Raw genomic sequence first — 21259 nt, forward strand, 5'->3', positions numbered from 1 at the left:
CAAAAATTCCAGGTTCAAACACCAACAGGATCGTGGGCTGAACCAGCTAGCGCTCTTGTGTGGCTCTGAGAAACCATCCGTACAACATTGCTGGATTCAGTCTTCTCAGGAGTTCAGAGACAGACCAGCAGAAAGGTCGGGGACCAGGCTCAGCCTCATGAGCCAGAAAAGCCAATACAGGTAACCCTCAACTTAATGGAACCTGCCCATCGTGATCGTAAGAGCCTGGCGGCGCAGTGGACTAAACTACTGTTAAAGTAGTATTTAGCTGCCAGCTGCCTGCAATTACTGCAAGTTCAAATCTCACCAGGCTCAAGGTTGACTCAGCCTTCCATCCTTCCGAGGTAGGTAAAATGAGGACCCGGTTTGTGGGGGCAATAAGCTGACTTTGTATAAAATAGAACACCGCTTGGGGGGTGGGTGGGGGGGTGAAAGCCCTACTAAGCAGGTATATACAAAAGTATGAAGGCTATTGCTTAAAAAGCATTGTAAGCCGCCCTGAGTCTCCGGAGAAGGGCGGCATATAAATCGAACTAATAAATAAATAAATAATAAGTAAGTCAGGATGGTCTGATAAAGGGTCATCAATTTGACCAACCCAATTTTTATTTTGCAGTGGTTGTTCAATGAACTACACCGTTGTAAAGTGATCAGCACAGTCTTTAAGTGAAGACCATGGTTGTCAGGCTCAGCCCGACCGGAGCCTTTGGGAAAGAAAGACCCTTGACTCCATTTTTAAAGTGAAAGGTTTCCTTTTACTAAAGTCAAATGGTTGCAGCATAAGCAAAGCTGGATCTGAATATTCCCGTGCGAAACCTGCCTTTTCCCCTCTTCTCTGGTCCTCCCCACTGACCAATCCGTCAGTGTCCAATGATATTCGAATTAGACGTTTTGGGAATGGTTTTGAGGTCTGGCGCCTCTTTGGTGGAGTTTTGCATTCCGTTCTCATGGTTCCCTCCTTGATCAGCTGGTCTGTTCCAGATTGACACCTCACACTGTTGTTCCCCCTCCTACCTCCCCAATCTCTCCTCTCCTCCTCACATTTTGGCAGGAGCCATCAAAGTGAAGTATGCTGAGGATGGCAGACCTGACAATGGTCATTAAGCAAACAAATGGTTCATTGTGAGCCAATTTTGCCAAAACCCAGAAATAATTGTGGACTTCAACTCTCCAACATGCTGGCAAGGGAATTCTGGGAGTTGACATCCCCACTTCTTAAAGTTGCTGAAGTTAAGAAACATTGGCATAGATTACAAATTCACTTTCCATTAGGCAGTGGTGTCCCTAGTGGAAGACTCAAAATTCCAGACAACCATTGCACCACCATCTTGAATTTTGTTTTACTCCTCTTTGCAAACACTTCTGCTATTAGGATTGCCTTTTCCAACCTGTTGACTTCCCTCCAGGTGAGCAGGACTGAATTTCCAAAGCTTTTATTTTGCCCCAGTGAACCAGGGCCAGGACAAATGCAAGATTTGCTGCAAACATAATTAAATTAAAGGTGGTAAATTATAGTTCATAGTGTATTTAAGAAGCTATTCTTTTTATTAGGCTAGAAAGTACAATTGGGCATCCTTCATGGTTGGCTGGGGAATTCTGGGAGTTGGCGTCTACCCAGGTTCAAACTGTCATGCTTGAAAAAATATGTTCTAGGACCTTCTACAATTCTGGCTTATAATATAATGGGTGGAAGCTTGTTAAAGAGAGATGCAACCTAGAAATTTCCTGACAGTGAGAACAATTAACCAGTGGAATGGCTCGTCTTCAGAAGTTGTGGGTGCCCCATCATTGGAGGCTTTCCAAAGAGACTGGACAATCATTTATTTGAAATGGTATAGGGTCTCCTGTTTGAGCAGGGGGTTGGACTAGAAGAGCTCTGAGGTCCCTTCCAGCCATGCAATTCTATGTTCTATTATAGACAAATTGAATATCACACATTTGGGAGGCCCATCCAAATAAAAAAACTAGATATGTAATTTAATTAAAAGAGCAAAGGTGGCACAGTGGTTAGAGTGCAGTACTGCAGGCTACTTAAACTGACTGCTAGCTGCAGTTCGGCAGTTTAAATCTCACCGTCTCAAGGTTGACTCAGCCTTCCCTCCTTCTGAGGTGGGTAAAATGAGGACCCAGAATGTTGGGAGGCAAGAGGCTGACTCTGCAAATCACTTAGAGGGCTGTAAAAGCTCTGTGAAGCGATATATAAATCTAAGTGCTGTTGCTATTAATAAAACTCCAGCATATTAATTACAATGTTTTGCTTTTTCAAAAAAAGCCATTAACTCTACCATACTATCAAGCTTTAAGCAGGAGTTTTGCTTGCCAAGATAGTCTTGGAAGGGCTCCAAGGGGAAGGGGAACTACCAATGAGGGCCAGTTAACCACTGGAGGGGATTCTGGGAAGTTTTGAGAAAAGGAGGCAAAATCTTCTCATCTTGAGCGGTACAAAATGGTCCCACGGCCGTTCTCCAATTCCAGAAGCAAAGCGATGGAATCTTTTGCGGCAAAGACCTTAACGTAAAAATCATTTTACTTTTAAGCCTTCTTTACTTTGGACGCTACCCCTCCTGCTGTCCTTTTCATGGCGGTTCATCGATCTTTCTTATGGCGTTTAGCTTTTTCTTAGCTGCTCTGGGAGCTTTAAAGATGGGGATAGATTTCAAACCAATAATTCATAAATCAACTTGCAGTTTGAACGCTTCATGAGCATTTCCTCCTGGCGCTCCTCAGCCCTTTGGGAGGGAAAAAAAACCCAGGGCAGCTAACATTTCAGCTGCTATCAAACTAGTAGGAGAAGAGGTCAGGAAAATACTGTATGGTGTTAAAATTTTGCTATTTTGACTTAAAATTTCTTATGGGCTTTTCCTCACTTGAACCTAACAGCAACATCAATAGGCCTTGGCAATCTCTCTCTTTTTTACAATGTCTTCATAACATTGGAAAATAGAACATCAGAGTTGGAAGGGACCTCGGAGGTCTTCTAGTCCAACCCCTACTCAAGCAGGAGACCCTATTACATTCCAGACAAGTGGCTTTCCAATCTCTTCTTGAAAGCTTCCAGTGATGGAGCACCAACAATTTCTGAAGGCAAACTGTTATTCTGGCTTATTGTTCTCACTGTCAGGAAAATTTCTCCTTAGTTTTCTAATGTTGTCCTTTTTTGGTGCTCATCCAGGAATAAAGCAATAGGAAGCCATCACTGGGCTGTCAGCTGGAAAGTTGGAGACCCAAGCACTGTGCAACAGGGTGAGGTTCCATCCTCACCCCAGCTTCTGCCAACCTAGCAGTTCGAAAGCATGCAAATGCCAGTAGATAAATAGATAGCACTTCAGTGGGAAGGTAACAGCCTTTTGTATATAGCCATGCTGGCCACATGACCACAGAAATTGTCTTCGGGCAAGGTTGACTTCCTCGACTAAGAGGAAGACGAGCACTGCCCTCTAGAGTTAAACACAACTGGAAAGGGGAAACCTTTAACTTTTTTGAAAGTCCTCCTTACTGGCACAAATGCTAATGTAAAATGTCTGTTTTAATCTGACATCATTTCAGTTTAGTCCTAAATCTTTTAGGCTTTGTCATCCATTAGCAGGTGACTGGACAAGACAGAACATCAGAAGGAAGCATCTGGGTCAGCAAGAGGCAGAATGGGACAAGTCACCTGTGGTAGGTATCAAATTTTTTTACTACCGATTCTGTGGGCGTGGCTTGGTGGGCATGGCAGGGAAAGGATACTGCAAAATCTCCATTTCCTCCTGATCAGCTGGGACTTGGGAGGCAGAGAATAGATGAGGCCAGTCAGAATTTTTACTACCGGTTCTCCGAACTACTCAAAATTTCCGCTACCGGTACTCCAGAACTGGTCAGAACCTGCTGAAACCCACCTCTGTAAGTCACCATGGCCAACTCATCACAGGCCAACTTGCCACAGGACAATTCACCGCGGGACAATTCAACAATTCAATTTAATTATTTAAAATAATTTAAAAAATATTTTAACTTTTGTCAATCATATGTCATTTTGCCCCTCCTTTGTGGCATCCCTTCTTTGATGATTCTATTCCACCAATTCTTCAATATTAGTGTAACTCTTGTCCCATGGCAAGTTGGCTAATCCAGTATTGATGCTAATGATGATGCTAGTCCACTATTCTGTTGACTCAAGGATGGGAGGAGAAAATGCTGTAAAATTAGGTGTGATACTGAACACCTGCCTGGTTTCCCAATGGAAAAAATCTATGTTTTTGTCTGTTGTGTTTGTAAGTCAACTACCTGTACTTGAGAACTACATGGAACTGGTTTGCAATTGTTCCTCTCTATACTGGGATCTCCTGGTGGTCTCCTGTCTAAAGATTTATAAACTCCATTCTGACTTTCTTCTTTTGAGATCAGCCAAGATCAATGAAGTGTGGTCACTTGCTCGAATAGTGCTAGAAAAGACACTGGAAGGTTTAGAGGATTTGATTTTTATCAGCTGCAGAGACCTTTGGTCCTAAGGAATGGAAAGATTGTTTGAGTTTACCTTGGATCAGGCAGTTCATCTGAGCCCATGACGTAACCATGGTTTACTCCATTAATCTTCTGGATCTGTGCAACACAATGAACAATTGATTAACTCACCTAGACTGTGGTTTAGCAAAACTCACCAGGGTACAATGTGATTGGTTAGTTTGCGGTTCAGTTTGTTCTGTAAAACATTGTTTATATGACGGCTGAAACTTTCTTTTGGCTCCACTCCAGGCAGATTTTTCTCTTAACAAAGCACTCAGCAAAAACAGTTAAGATAATTTTTGGAAGAGGTTAGCTGCAGATTCTTGTCAGATTAAAAACCAGAGAATACATCCAATAAGGAAGACTACCAGCCTTTAAAAATAGCAACTATTGTTTCAAGAATTAGGGTAAATAATGGGGAATTCTAGATTCGCCTAGTGCGCCAGTTGCGCCCTTTCCTAGACAGGGATGCCCTTTGTACAGTCACTCACGCTCTCATTATTTCTCTGCTGGATTACTGCAATGCCCTCTACATGGGGCTGCCCTTGGGGTGTACCCGGAGGCTTCAACTGGTCCAGAATGCGGCTGCGCAGGTTGTTACGGGAGCCTCCCGTTACTCCCGTGTATCACCTCTCCTGCGCGAGCTGCACTGGTTACTGGTGGCCCTTCGGATCCGCTTCAAGGTGCTGGTCTTGACCTATAAAGCCCTATGTGGCATGGGCCCGGGGTACTTGCAGGACCACCTCCTACCGGCCTCCCACCGCCCAGTGAGGTCACATAGGACTGCCCTCCTCCGGGTGCCATCGGCCAGACAATGTCGACTGGTGGCCCCCAGGATGAGGGCGTTCTCGGTGGCCACACCGACTCTCTGGAATGAATTACCCACCGGGCTTCGGACGGCCCCCGACCTCCGTGCTTCCCGCGCCGAACTGAAGACATGGCTTTTTCAGCAAATTCCCTGATCTGTTATGAGATTTTAGTTGTTGGGGTTTTTACATTTGGATGTTTTTAGTTTTATTTATTGTTATATGTCTTTTATTCTGTGAGCCGCCCCGAGTCCTACGGGAAAAAGGCGGCATAGAAATCTAAGAAATAAAATAAATAAATAAATAAATAAATAAATTCTGGAAGTTGAAGTTCACCCATCTTAAAATTGACAAGTGTAGGAGATGAGCAGGCTGAGACCGAGGAGTGAAAGGCATCATCAATCTCGGGTCCCTTTTGTGCCCATAAGAGATCTAAGTCCAGCCATCCTTGAATTCCGCTGACTCTTCTCTACTGCCTTGACCGTTAGTAGTTCAGATTCTTGTAGAGAGTTTTAGCATTCCGTGGTTCCTTGGTACTCAACTGCTTTGAAACTCGTTAAATTTGGTACTCAACACATTCTGACATGAAAATTTTGCCCCAGTATTCATCATTGGTTTGGTACAGGTAATCCCCGACTTACAACAGTTCATTTAGTGACTGTTTGAAGTTACAACAGCACTGAAAAAGTGACATGACTATTTTCACATGTATGATCGTTGCAGCATCCGCATGATCATGCGATTTACATTCAGATGCTTGACAACTGACTCATATTTATGACGGTTGCAGTATCCCGAGGTCACGTGATCCCCTTTTGCAATCTTCTGGCAAGCAAAGTCAATGGGGAAGTCAGATTCACTTAACAACCGTGTTACTAATTTAACAACTGCAGTTATTCACTTAACAACTGTGGCAAGAAAAGTCATAAAATGGGTCAGAACTCACTTAACAAATTTCTCACTTAGCAACATCATTTCTGGGCTCAATTATGGTCATAAGTTGAGGACCATCTGTACACAATACACAAACCAGAAGTTATTGGTGTTGGCTACCTATAATAATTCACTATATTATTCCTTATGGGAAAAAAATGTTTGATACTCACTGTTTTTAGGTACTCACTGCACCTCCCAAAAGCAATTAAGGTTGAGTACTTAGGTAAGGTAAAGGTTCCCCTCACACATATGTGCTAGTCGTTCCCGACTCTAGGGGGCGGTGCTCATCTCTGTTTCAAAGCCGAAGAGCCAGTGCTGCATCTCCATGGTCATGTGGCTGGCATGACTCAATGCCAAAGGCGCACGGAACGCTGTTCCCTCCCCACCAAAGGTGGTCCCTATTTTTCTACTTGCATTTTTTTACGTGCTTTCGAACTGCTAGGTTGGCAGAAGCTGGAGCAAGTAACGGGAGCTCACCCCGCTACGCGGCACTAGGGATTCGAACCGCTGAACTGCCAACCTTTCGATCAACAAGCTCAGTGTCTTAGCCACTGAGTACCAAGGTACCACAGTACAATAAACATTTATCTTCATTTGAACTGGATGGACTCCTGATTTCCTGGGCTTGACACCGAGGTTGGGAAACCCTACATTAGAAGATGGAAGATGAACCTTCACCCCATGCCCAGTAATCCTATTACAGAATTAAGGAAACAAATTCCATCTGATTTGTTATTTGGTGCACTCTGGGTCTTTTGAAGGGGAGGAAGAGGAAGGAAAAATCTTCAGGTTGAAATGCAAGGGGAAAATCCCATAGAATGCCCCATCGCTGGAGGCAAGGAAAGTGGAGAAAAAGATCAGATAAACCTGTCATGCTTTCAAGCCACTCTCTTTCTGCCCGGTCGCCTTCCTGTTTCTCAGGCTGTAGGATAAAAGGGAAGATTATTTTTAATTACAGAAGGTGTGGGAGGGAGACAAGGGCTCTCCTGCTTCGGAGCCATCTTGATTCACCACAAAAGCAACACGCAGATTCAGTAGCAGCCAAGAGGCAGCCATTTTGTGAGTTTTGGGAGGTCTTCTCAGGTAAATATAGAGGAACCTTTTGAAGAACAGAAAGGATGCCAAAATCTCGCCTTTAGTTGTTCAGTTTTATGGGCAGCTCACGTTGAATAAAATGTGGAGGGGCAGGAGCATAGAATATAGGACAATAGGGTTGAAAGGGCCCTTGGAGGTCTTCTAGTCCAACCCCCTGCCAAGGCAGGAGACCCCGTTGGACAAAGGGATGTCCAGTCTCTTCTTGAAAACCTCTAGTGATGGAGCACCACAACTCCGAGACGCAAGCTACTCCACGGATTAATTGCTCTCATGCTCTCACAGTCAAGAAACTTCTCCTTAATACCAGGTTGGAACTCTGTTTCATAAGCTGCCATCTATTATTTCTTGTGCTGCCTGAATTGTTTCTTATATTACCTTCTGGTGCTTTGGAAAATAGGGTTAGGGTTGCCCCCACTTTTTTGTGGCAGCCCTCAAATATTGGAACACTGGGAAAGGAAATGAAAAGAGGGGAGGAGAGGAGAGGAAATGAAAGGGAAGGGAAGGAAAAAGAGAAGGAAGGGAAGGGAAGGGAAGGGAAGGAAAAGGGTAAATGAACGAAGGGTAGGGAGAAAAAAGAAGAGAAAGAAAGAGAGAAAGAAAGAAAGATACAAAAGGAAAGGGAGGGGAGGGGAGGAGAGGGGAGAGGAAAGAGAAGGGAAGGAAAAAGAAGGAAGGGAAGGAATGGAATGGAATGGAAAGGGAAGGAAAAAGGAAAGGGAAGGGAAGGGAAAAAGGAAAGGGAAAAGGGAAGGGAAGGGAAAGGGAAAGGAAACAAGGAAAGGAAAAGAGCAAAAGTGGAGAAAGAAAGAATAAAAAGAAAGAAGCTTATGATTTCCTTTGCAGCAGATATGAATAGTTCCAAAATTATCTCTTACTCTATGATTACACAAGAAACTCACTTTTTTCTATTAACCACTTTCTTCCAATCGTCAAAACCACAAATCATAAGCGCATTCTTTCTGTTTCATGCAACAAGTCTGTAAGGGGTTTCCAGCCAGCCGCAGATGGCCTAACCAATTTCACAAAGCCAGCCATTGGTGGTTTATTCCACAGACCATGGCCTGGGGAGCTTTGCAGATCAGACCAGGGCGAGCCATGGGGCTTTTTTTGCCCATTTTGCTTGTCAAGGCTTAATCCCCCAAGAATGCTGGGAATGTTTTGCAGGGCAGGCTGGGTCAGCCTCCAGGAGACTTCAGGCCCTAGCATCCCCTAAACAGGGAAGGGTCCATTTTTCCAGCAGGACTTCCAGGCATACCTGCCCTGGCGGAGAACACCGATTTGATCTGATTTGATTCAGGCGCAGCTGATGAAGATGGCTTGTTCCTCATCTCAAAGGATAAGGCTTTGGGCTTCTCTCCATTTTTAATATTGGTTTGTTTGTATATGCCTTTAATATTTTTACAATAAGACAGCAAACATATCCAACACCTTCCTCCTATTTTCCCCACAACAACCCTGTGAGGTAGATTGGACAGAGAGAGAGAGACGGACTGGCCCAAACTCACCCAGCTGTTTTCATGCCTGAGGCGGGACTAGAATTCACCGTCTCCTGGTGATTGGGCCAAAGTCTCCTTGCTGGCTTTCATGGTTAAGGGTTCAAGGGTCAGGGTTCCAAGTAACACCCCCAAAGAAAGAAAACTCCGAGGCTTGAAGTTCCTCAAAGTTCCATTTTATTAGAGATGTCATACTGGCACATCTGGGAAAACCCAAATCTGAAAGCTTCCAGGTTTTCCCCACCCAAAGGAAAGTCCAAATCTCTTCCCCCTGCACCCACATGTCCATCATGTGGTCCAATCCAAGCACCGTCCCAACTGGAGATGCCTCCCAGTCACAGCCCTCCAGGTGCAGGGCAGCATGTCCTTGACTCCCAGAGAAAGGAATGTTATTATGACTATATATCTCCCCAGCGCCATACAATCCCCACTCCCAGTTTCCCACAGCAGTGAATGTGGCAGGCCTGAAGATCCAATGCAAAAGATGCCTTCCAGGCCTGACTTGAACTCACGATCTCCTGGTTTCTATCCTGGTGTCTTAACCACTAGACCAAACTGTATTTCTATTCTTTACCTAAAAATTTCTGAAGAATTCCAGGTGAGAATTATAGCAGATTTCGCACAAAGAGAAGATCAGCCCCACCAAATTAGTCTATTAGTTACTTGAGTCAATATAATTCTATAGGAAAAAGAGGAGAAGGCTTAGATTCCATTGTAGAAATGATTATAGGTAGTCCCTAACTTAACATCCATTCATTTAGTGATCAAAGTTACAACAGAAACAAGTGACTTGTGACCGATACTCGTATTTGCGACCATCTTCACTGTCACATGCTCAAAGTTTGGGCACTTGCCAAACAGGTATTTATAACGGTGGCAGTATTCCTGGCTCAGCTGATTGCCATCTGCAACTTTCCAGTACACTTGCAACACTCCAAAACAATGGGAGGCACTAGATTTGCTTAAAGACCTCATGATTCACTTAAGAACGGCAGTGGTTCACTTAGCAACCGTGGCAAAAAAAAAATCATTCCAAAATTGGACATGACTCATTTAACAACCAGCTTGCTTGATGTCTATGGAGATTCACAGTCAGAACTGAAGAAGCTTCTTGGATGAGAAGTGAAATGAATCCAAGGAAAAAGGAAGTCCAGCTGCATTTTGAAAAAGCACCTTTGGGACAAACAGCTTGCTTAGCAACTGAAATTTCATTTTAATGTATGCTGATTAGCGTACATTCAAAGTGACAATAAAGTTATTCTATTCTATTCTATTCTATTCTATTCTATTCTATTCTATTCTATTCTATTCTATTCCATTCCATTCCATTCCATTCCATTCCATTCCATTCCATTCCATTCCATTATTTTTTTGCTCTTTTGTGTAGGCTCCGGAGAGTAACAAAAAATGAGTAACAAAACAAAATGTGGAGTGTGTGTAAACCATTGGCCTGCGTTGGAGGGGAGGGAATTTCCATCCTTTGTGTGTCAATCTGTTCAAAGGGCTGAAGCCTGGAACAGCTCCTAATTTGGGGGGTGGGGGGGAGAGGCAGTTTACTTTCTTCCCTGGCTCCCCAGAAAGGACTTTAAATCACAGCAAACCGGACAGGGAGGAGGAAGCCCACTTAAGAAATATATCAACATTGGTGCTGTTAATATATGTGGGCATACGAGATATGTGGGTATATGCATCATTTTGCATTTATTATGTCATGTTTATGTAGTGCATATGGGAGGTGGTGACTCTTTGAGAGCGGCATGCAACGAAATGTCGTTTTAATACATGCCGATTAGTGCATTCAAAGTGACAATAGAGTTTTTCTAAGTCTAAGCCTAAGTCAAGAACGCGTCTTCTTGTAACCTGGTGGTGACCACAGGCAACCAGTTCAAATCCTAGCTGGGACTGCAGCCCCAGAGCTTCCCTGGCTTGGATCCCTTCCCTTTCTCCCCTTGTAATTTCTCTTATGGGTCGGCAAGAAGCTCGGAGGGGTGACTGTTCTCCAGCCGTGGCGCCAGTTGTGAGCTCTGATGAGCTTTGCACCAAGGCTGGTGCAACCTGGGGGGGAATGAGGACTGGCACTGCTCCCGTCTGAAGCTGGTTTGACGGGCTGAACTTACCCACAGGCGGGCAGTACACGCTGCGCTGCCATGCCAGTTTTTAAGGAATCCTTTGAATGTTCTCTTGACCTTCACCTTGCGGCCCTAACCAAATCCTGAAGTTCCCTGCAGGCACCCAGCTTTCCTACAACTTCGGAGACAAGAGAATTTGGAGCAGATTTCCCTCTGCTGGAGGGGAAGAAGCAGTGGTGAAATCCAAATTTTTTTACTACCAGTTCTGTGGGCATGGCTTGGTGGGCGTGGCTTAGTGAGCGTGGCATGGGAAGGATACTGCAAAATCTCCATTCCCACCCCACTCCAGGGGAAGGATATTGCAAAATCCCCATTCCTCCCCACTCCTGGGGGAAGGATATTGCAAAATCCCCATTCCCTCCCCACTCCAGGGGAAGGATATTGCAAAATCCCCATTCCCTCCCCACTCCTGGGGCCAGCCAGAGGTGGCATTTACCAGTTCTCCGAACTGCTCAAAATTTCTGCTACCAGTTCTCCAGAACCTGTCAGAACTTGCTGGATTTCACCCCTGGGAAGAAGATTGTATTGGATGTCAGAGAAAAATATCCAAAGTGAATTTCCCAGAAAGCTGGGTGCCAATGAACAAAGTTGGAAGGAAAATTTCTATGCATTTCCCCGGGAGAAGGAGAAATTCTCCCATCAGGTCTCAAGGACGGGAATTCTCCTTTCAGGTACTCCTCAACTTATGACAGCTGGATAGAATTTCTGTTGCTGGTTGTTGATGACCTTTTTTTTTTGCAACAGTTGGTAAGTGGATCACTACTGTTGTTAAATGAATCATGCAGTCGTTAAGTGAATCTGGCTTCCCCATGGCCTTTGTTTTTTGTTGAAAGCCACCTGGGAAAGTAGTGAATCACATGAGCCCCCAGGATACTGTAAATACATGTCAAGTTGCCGAGTGCCCGAATTTTGATCATGTAACAGTAGGGAAATGCTGCAATGGACCAGTTGTAAGTCACATTTTTCAGTGCGGCTGCAACTTCGTTCGCTAAACAAATGATTTTAAATTAAGAACAGCCTGTGGTCCTATGCTTTTATTTTGATTTCAGATCTCTGAATCCAGGGGAAAGATTTTTAAGGTGAATGTTAAAAAGTACCATTCGTGGAAGTTTCATTCCATGAATTCATTCAAATGACTCTCAGCGCTTGAGAACAATTAACTTGTGGGTGCTCCATCAGTGGTGGTTTTGAAGAAGAGCTTCAAAGAAGAGGACACTAGAGGGTCTCCTGCTTGAGCAAGGGGTTAGGCTAGAACAGTGTTTCTCCACCTTTGTAGCTTGAAGATGGGTGGACTTCAACTCCCAAAATCCCCCAGCCAGCAGTGCTGGCTGGGGGATTCTGGGAGTTGAAGTCCACCCATCTTCAAGCTACAAAGGTGGAGAAACACTGGGTTAGAAGACCTCCAAGGTCCCTTCCAACTCTGATATTCTGTGAAATAGGAAGGAAAAATAAGACAAACCCTGAGCCTTCTTATGTCTACTCCAATTCGATCCTATAAGCTGCCCTGACGCGAACCCATCGCTAATGCTGCAAATTCGGGATAAACAGGAATAAGAATGGGCGAGGGAGTCCTCAAAAGATATGCAAGCTTTGGACTTCTCCAGAATTCTTCATCGGGCAAGAAGCTTTAAAGAAGCGGAGATAAAGAAGCAGCAAAGTTCCCAAAAAAAACTAGGCCAGATGTAAACGATTTCTTCTTAAGTTCAAAGATGACGTTGGCGACAAAATGAAATTTCAGTGCTGGCATCAGACGATGCTTACTTTCCAAGGACAGAGGAAATGGTGTCTCCTTCCCATCTCTGAAAACAGGAAGTCCATAATCCCTGCACTGAGAGGGGTTATGATAGCCGGCAAATCTCTCACAGGAGGAAGCCAAGAACTGTTTTCTCCTTATTCCAGAGTTCAGGACACCAAAACTATAGATTTAAATGACAGGAAGACAGTTTCCAGTGCAATGTTGGGAAAAAAAAAAAACTTCTCAGGAGACCAATCAGTTGCCCCAAATGAAGTCCTTCACTAGAGAGCTCTTTGTCCGGGATAATTTATTTTCTATTTCAGAATAGAAGCTGGAAGAGACCTTGGAGGTCTTCTAGTCCAGCCCCCTGCTCAAGCAGGAAATCCTATATCAGGGGTCTCCAACCTTGGCCACTTTAAGCCTGGCGGACTTCAACTCCCAGAATTCCCCAGCCAGCAAAGCAAAGCTGGCTGGGGAATTCTGGGAGTTGAAGTCCGCCTGGCTTAAAGTGACCAAGGTTGGAGACCCCTGCCCTATATTGTTCCAGATAAGGGACTGTCTAGTCTCTTCTGGAAACCCTGCTGTGGTGGAGCATCCATGACTTGTGGAGGCAAGCTGTTGCACTATTAATTAACAGAATAACAGAGTTGGAAGGCACCTTGGAGGTCTTCTAGTCCAACCCCCTGCTCAGGCAGGAGACCCTATTCCATTCTAGACAAATGACTGTCCAAGCTCTTCTTAAAAGCCTCCAGTGATGAAGCACCCACAACTTCTGGAGGCAAGTTGTTCCACTGGTTAATTGTCCTCACTGTCAGGAAGTTTCTCCTCAATTCTAGGCTGCTTCTCTCCTTGATTGGTTTCCATCCGTTGTTTCTTGTCCTGCCTTCTGGTGCTTTGGAAAATTTAAGACACTGAGCAGGTCTTTTGCCCAGTGGTTTAAATCCAAATTTCTTTACTACCGGTTCTGTCGGCGTGGCTTGGTGGGAGTGGCATGCCTTGGTGGGTGTGGCTTGGTGGGCGTGACAGGGGAAGGATACTGCAAAATCTCCATTCCCACCCCACTCTGGGGCCAGCCAGAGGTGGCATTTGCCGGTTCTCTGAACTGCTCAATATTTATGCTACCGGTTCGCCAGAACCTGTCAGAACCTGCTGGATTTCACCCCTGCTTTCGCCCTAAGTAGCCTACGGTACAGGGGTGAAATCTAAAATTTGTTACTACTGGTTCTGTGGGTGTTGCTTGGTGGTGGGAGTAATGTGACTGGGTGGGCGTGGCCAATTTTTTTTTTTTTTACTTTTAAAACCATTTTTTCTACAACCTCTTCAGCGAAGAGGTTGTAAAATAATGTTTTCAAAAGGCTCTGACGATCCCAGCTGAGTTGCCTGATCGGCAGAGGATTTTTTTCTTTTAAATGCCTCTGACGATCAGGCAACTCAGCTTGGATTGTCAGAGGCATTTAAAAGAAAAAAAAGGGTTTTTTTTCTTTTAAAAGCCTTTGACGATCCCAGCTGAGCCGCGCAATCATCAGAGGCTTTTTTTTTCTTTTAAAAGCATTTTTTCAGCTGAAGAGGTTGCAGAAAAAATGCTTTTAAAAGTAAAAAAAAAACCTCTGATGATTGTGCGGCTCAGCTGGGCATGGGGGGGGGCAGGGATTTTTGCTACCGGTTCTCCGAACCACCCGCCGCCATCGCTACCAGATCGGGCGATCCGGTCTGAACCAGGAGCATTTCACCCCTGCTATGGTGTCTTCTTTAACCAGAAGAAGTTTTCTCCCCCCACTCCCTTTCAGGTCCTGGAAATATAATATTTGCTTCCTTATTTGGGAATGGGGCCAGAGCCCTGGAATCCTCTTTCCTGGATGAAGGCTGGGATGGAATAGATCCCTCCCTCGTGCAGCAATCAAGTGAATGGCAAACAACATCCTTTCAATTTCATGCGCAATGAGAACATGGCCATCCCAACGGCCGGGGGCTGCCCAAGTGAAGAAAGGCTGGCAGGGAAAAACCCCTTTGAAAGAAAGCAGCCTTGAACGTAATTGGACAAAGCACCAGCGCTACATTCTTGGAGAGTTAAATAAGCAAGAGAAATAACCTATGAATTGATCAGGAGGCCCTGGGCTTCTTCTCCTTCTTTGGAACCCTTTGCAATTCCAGCCTTGTTGACAGTCACCAGAGGAGGTCTTGAGGAATGATGGAACACAGAACAAAGCCCCGGAGTTTGCACACTTTGAAGCGTTTTAGAGAAAATCAATTATGGAGGAGGGACCCATTACATCACATGCCAGCAGCATGCTTGGCAGGATGAGCGGAGATTTCATTTGGGCAACCTTTGGCTCCTGGTGGATAATGTTATATAGCAATAACACTTAGACATATATATTGCTTCATAGTGCTTTTATAGCCCTAAGCGGTTTGCAGAGTCAGCATATTGCCCCCAACCATCTGGGTCCTCATTTTACCCACCTCGGAAGGATGGAAGGCTGAGTCAACCTTGAGCCTGGTGAGATTTGATCTGCCAAATTGCAGGCAGCAGAAGTAGCCTGCAGTACTGCACTCTAACCACTGCACCACCTTGGCTCTTTTTATATATGCTCCATGCAGGAGTGGTGAAATCCCCTTACACTCAAGGCAATAAGCAGTTGCTAATGTTATTATTTGTACTCGGAGGATAATAAGGATGCTTCTGCATTACTTGTCAGGGGTTGCGATTGACAGTATATGTTGTAATTGGAACCTTCACTTCCATATAGCTTCTAAAGCAGGGGTCTCCAACCTTGGCAACTTTAAGCCTGGTGGACTTCAACTCCCAGCAAAGCTGGCTGGGGAATTCTGGGAGTTCAAGTCTGCCAGGCTTAAAGTTGCAAAAGGTTGGAGACCCCTGTTCTAAAGTAAACACCAGGAACACATCCATGAACGGAAGAGGAGGAGGAGGAGGAGGAGGAGGAGGAGGAGGGCATTGACTATGTTAAAATATTAAAATATTGTTAAAATATGTTAAAATATTGCTAATGCAATCCTAAATTGCATTAACAGTGGGATACAATCAAGATCAAGTGAGGTACTAATACCGCTCCATAAAGACCACACCTGGAGTACTGCACCCAGTTTTGGTCACCACACTATAAAAAAGATGTTGAGACTCTAGAAAGAGTGCAGAGAAGAGCAACCAAGATGATTAGGGGACTGGAGGCTAAAACATATGAAGAACGGTTGCAGGAACTGGGCATGGCTAGTCTAGGGAAGAGAAGGATCAGGGTAGACATGATGCAGTCTTCCAATATTTGGGGGGTTGACACAGAGAGGAGGGGGTCAAGCTATTTTCCAAAGCATCCGGACGCCAGACAAAGGAATAATGGATGGAAACTGATCAAGGAGAGATTTAACCTAGAAATAAGGGAGAAATTTTCTGACAGTGAGAACAATCAACCAGTGGAACAGAAGTTGCCTTCAGAAGTTGTGGGAGCTTCATCACTGGAGGCTTTCAAGAAGAGACTGGACTGTCACTTGTCAGAAATGGTGTAGGGTTTCCTGCTTGGGCAGGGGGTTGGATTAGATGACCTATAAAGTCCCTTCCAACTCTGTAAATCTAATCTAAAATGAAATGTCTGCAAGCCAACACTCAAGCTTGGCGCACCAAAAAAAAATCCTAGGTAAAGATTTTTGGGGTTCTAAACTTGATTGTTTGCTTGGAGACCTTTGAAAATAATCCAGATGGAGTAATATTTTCTGGTCATGGACTTTGATGGATACAAAACAGATCTGTGTGCATGGAAGGCAGATAGTTCAATTAATATTCTATTCGGGGTTTCCCCCCAAAAAACATCTTAGAAAGATTGCGAACCTCTCAACAAGATGGAAGATTGTAGAATGAAGAAATGGAGGAAAAGGAATGGAAAGGGAACTGCTTCTCCTTTTGAAAGACGGGACGGGAGGTACTTCTCCCCAACCTTTACTGGACTGTGCACGGAGAAGTCCCACTAGGGGGGAATGGCTGGACCCCACCCCCCCACCCCCAGCCAAGCAAAGTGAAATATGCACATCTGCACGGCTGATTTTTGAATTGTGTGTGTGTGTGACAGAGAGAGAGAGAGAGTGAGTGTGTAGAATTGTTTCACACTAGCCTGTTTCATACTTTCCTTTTTTTGCATGGCATCAGGCGGAAGAGAACAGCCGTGCCTTTGCTCAGGGTATTCTCCAAACAGGGCTATCCGCCTCTCTCCCGTTTCAAAGCTTAATGGTCCTTGGATTAGATTTGAACCAAGGAAGCGCATCCACCGCAGCACGCTAAATCTTTGTCAGGCAACTGTGAGCCTGCCTTTATTTTAAGGAAACGAGGCCGGCTGGGAATGAATTCAGGTCAACACCAATGTGCCAGAGAAACGGTGAAGTCTATTTTTGGAGCAATTATATGGCGCCTTTGCGTTTTTATGCGTGCTCTGCTCCACGCAGGAGCTGAGGAAGGAAGGAGTGGAGAATTCCCTTCCCTCTGTTAATGGACAGGTCCTTCGGGGCCATCTTTTCACAGTTTCTCCCTATATTGACACAACAAAAGTTGCATATTTGCTCCGAAGATTGGCAAAGAGAGAAAGCTGAAAAAATAAGCAGGAGGGACTTCTGCCTGGCTCAGCTGCCTTCCACAGATACATACATACATTCCTCTTTCCCTTGTGCCACAACTGAAGTCTGTGGGATGAGCCACAGAGGTATTTTGTGGTTTGTAATGTGATCCAACACACACACACACACACACACACCACTTTCTTCTTTTTAAACACCTTTGTTTTCCCAGGAACTTGGCATTATGAATGCTGAAAGGATTTCGGTACACAGAAACTCAATACATGTCAAAACATTTGAAAGACGGAGAAAGGAGAATGTTTTGTTCTTGAAACCCACCTTTGTCCCATATACCTCTCTGCAGGTAGAATCTTTTACAGGTAGTCCTAGACTTACAACCACAATTGAGCCCTAAGTTTTGGTTACTAAGGGAAACACTTATTAAGTGAGTTTTGCCCCATTTTACAACTTTTCAGAGGTGAGAGAGACACCAGACAATTGTTGCCTTTTTCACAGCATCTCTTGTGATCACCAGAACAACAGAGCAGAAGACCATATGGTATACCATTCCAGACAATTTGCTGGCCAGCCTCTTCTTAAAAGCCTCCAGTGATGGAGCACCCACAACTCCTGGAGGCAAGTTGCTTCATTGGTTAATTGCTCTCACCGTTAGTTCTGGTTAAATTAAATTAAAATTTTAAAGACATTAAACAGAAATAAGGTATATACTATATTTCTGATCCTGAGGTTCTGCCAACTATAGGAGATAACCAGGCTGAGCCTGAGGGAGGGATCAAACACATAATCAGTTTGGAGGGGTGAAATGCTCCCGGTTCGGACCGGATCGCCTGATCCGGTAGCGATGGCGGTGGGTGGTTCTGCGAGAGACCATGATTTTGGAATAGCCTCTGGAAAAGCAGGACCAGCAAATTGCAATTTTTGCTTTGATTCTAACCAGAATCAAAGCGTGAGAAAGTGGCTGTGTTCCCAAATTAGAGAAAAAGATGCCATTGGTCCCTGGGTAAGAGAGGATTGGAACCTGGGTCTCCCCATTGCTACGTCAGTCAGCCCCCTCCCCCATGTAGCGCCTTGGCTCTCTCTTTGAGGACACTCGCACACAAAGCATTGTGTTCTCTGGTGGTTCCCCTTCTCGTGCCAAAGACGGGGTGTGTTGGCAAACAAGGCTGCTTTCAGAGGCGGAGAAGTCAGGCTCTCGTTCAATGAAGTGGAGATGGAGATGGCTTGATGTACATAAAGACAGAATCCCAAAATGTTGCATGCCGGTAACACACACACACACACACACACACACACACACACACACACACACAAGGTACCAAAATAACAAGAGTCGGAAGGGACCTTGGAGGCCTTTTAGTCCAACTCCCTGCTCAAACAGGAGACCCTATATCAGGGGTGAAATCCAGCAGGTTCTGACAGGTTCTGGAGAACCAGTAGCAAAATTTTGAGTAGTTCAGAGAACCAGTAGCAGAAATTTTGAGTAGTTCAGAAAACCAGTAGCGGAAATTTTGAGTAGTTTGGAGAACCGGTAGCGGAAATTTTGAGTAGTTCGGAGAACAGGCAAATACCACCTCTGGCTGGCCCCAGAGTGGGGTGGGAATGGGGATTTTGCAGTATCCTTCCCCTGCCACGCCCACCAAGCCACGCCCACAGAACCGGTAGTAAAAAAATTTGAATTTCACCACTGCCTTATATCATTTCAGATAAATGGCTGTCCAATCTCATCAAAATACAAACTCCAAGAAGGGGAAAAAAAAAAAAGAACAGAGATAAACAAGACATAAAATAAAATAAAAAATATAATTGTGCATACAAAAAGAAAAAAGCAAACATATACATAATACATATACTTAACAAAAAATCAAATACACAAACATAAACATAACAAACATGTACATAATAACTAGTTGAATACTGATAGATACATTTCAAAAATAATACTCTCCTCACCTTGTGGAACAGACCCAGAGTTTATGAACTTCTACAACTCTTATTTACACAACCAATTTGACCCTGACATCCATCTACTATATACAAAAACATAGTTAACAAGTAAAGCCAAAACAGCAAGGTTAAACTTCAAAACCCTTTGTTAACAATCTATTCTCATAGGTCCCTCACAGAAAATCCACCATGGCTTCTAATCTACAATAAACCACAATCGTTATCTCTGGTCCATCCAGGGTCAAATACCTTTGATCGATTCTTCACGATGAAACTTTTAACAGGGATCTTTCCTATAAGTGTACAGATAATCCTCAATTTACGATCACAGCCCAAAATTTCTGTTGCTAAGCGAGACATTTGTTTAGTGAGTTTTGCCCCCTTTTATGACATTTTTTGCCATAGTTGTTAAGCTGGTAACACAATTGTTGTGAATTTGACTTCTCCATTGACTTTGCCTATCAGAAGGTCACAAAAGGGGATCACATGATGCCAAGACATTGCAACTTTCAGAAAAATGAGTCAGTTGCCAAGGATCTGAATTTTAATCACATGACTATGGGGATGCTCCAATGGTTGTAAGTGTGAAAAACAGTCATAAGTCACTCTTTTCAGTGCTGTCGTAACTTTGAACAGTCATTAAACGAACTGTTGTAAGTCAAGGACTACCTGTAGTCCAAAAGGTACCATGGTGGATGTTGGACCTGAACTTGGAGCCATTCTGGGCCAACACGCTAACCACTACTCCTGACTGTCTCTTGCAAAGTAGGTGGGATTGGTTTAGGATGGGTGAGAATTGCTGTGTTCTTTTTAATTAAATTATTTTACAGCACCCACGGGGTGTATTTTTCATCTTTCCCAGCACAAAATGACGGATAGCCATGTGGCCAATTTTCTGCAGCCGCATCCAACAGTTTGATGTTCCCTGGAATAGAATAGAATAGAATAGAATAGAATAGAATAGAATAGAATAGAATAGAATAGAATAGAATAGAATAGAATAGAATTTAGAATACAGAACATGTGAATAGAATAGAATAGAATAGAACAGAACAGAACAGAATAGAATTCTTTATTGGCCAAGTGTGATTGGACACATAAGGAATTTGTCTTTGGTGCACACGCTCTCAGTGTACATAAAAGAAAAGAATTGGGAACGGGAAGTGTTTCAGTACGAATTCATCTCTGGGGCTCCGTCTTGCCCACTGAATATAAATGTAGAGATGTCAGGGATTTTACACAAAGCTCAGGATAAACATTCCCTAAATAATACTGGGGTCTGGATGACGCTGGAGTCCTGTGGAAACCCAGATGAGACACCCTGGTCTCCCTCCAAGCAATTCAGCCAAATCAAGGAAGGATGTATCTTAATTAGCTGTCAGCTGTACCATTAACAGGGAGCTCAATTAACTGTTCTAAAATTGTAGCTTTTAAGTAAATTAAGATAGGCATTTACATTTTGCCTGGCTGGTGAGGGAACAGACGGACCAAGAATTAAAAAGACACAAACTTCCCTGGAAGACACCTGAGTTTGTTTCATTACTACAACTACGTAATAATCCACAAAAAATAAAGTTATTTTTCTTTAAATGAAGCCAAAAATCTTTGGAGGATTACCACATACCTCGACTTATGACCACAATGGAGCCCAAAATTTATGTTGCTAAGCGAGTGTTGTTAAATGAGTTTTGCCCCATTTTATGACTCTTCCCGCCACAGTTGCTAAGTGAATCACTGCAATTGTTAACTGTAATATGGTTGTTAAATGAATCTGGCTTCCCTGTGGACTTTGCTTGTTAGAAAGTCGCAAAAGGGGATCACATGACCCTGGGACACTGCAACCGTCATAAATATGAGTCAGTTGCCAACCATCTGAATTTTAATCATGTGACCATGGGGCTGCTGCAACCGTGCAGCAAAGTGTGGGAAAATGGTCATAAATTCGCTTTTTTAGTGCCATTATAACTTTCAACGGTCACTAAACGAATTGTTGTAAGTTGCGGACTACCTATATGTACAAATAGACCTTAGGAAATGTAAGAATCCCAATCTTCAGTTGTG

The sequence above is a fragment of the Pituophis catenifer genome, unplaced genomic scaffold (assembly GCF_029215685.1).
Source record: "Pituophis catenifer annectens isolate HBS135680 unplaced genomic scaffold, rPitCat1.0.hap2 SCAF_14, whole genome shotgun sequence".
Lineage (NCBI taxonomy): Eukaryota > Metazoa > Chordata > Lepidosauria > Squamata > Colubridae > Pituophis > Pituophis catenifer.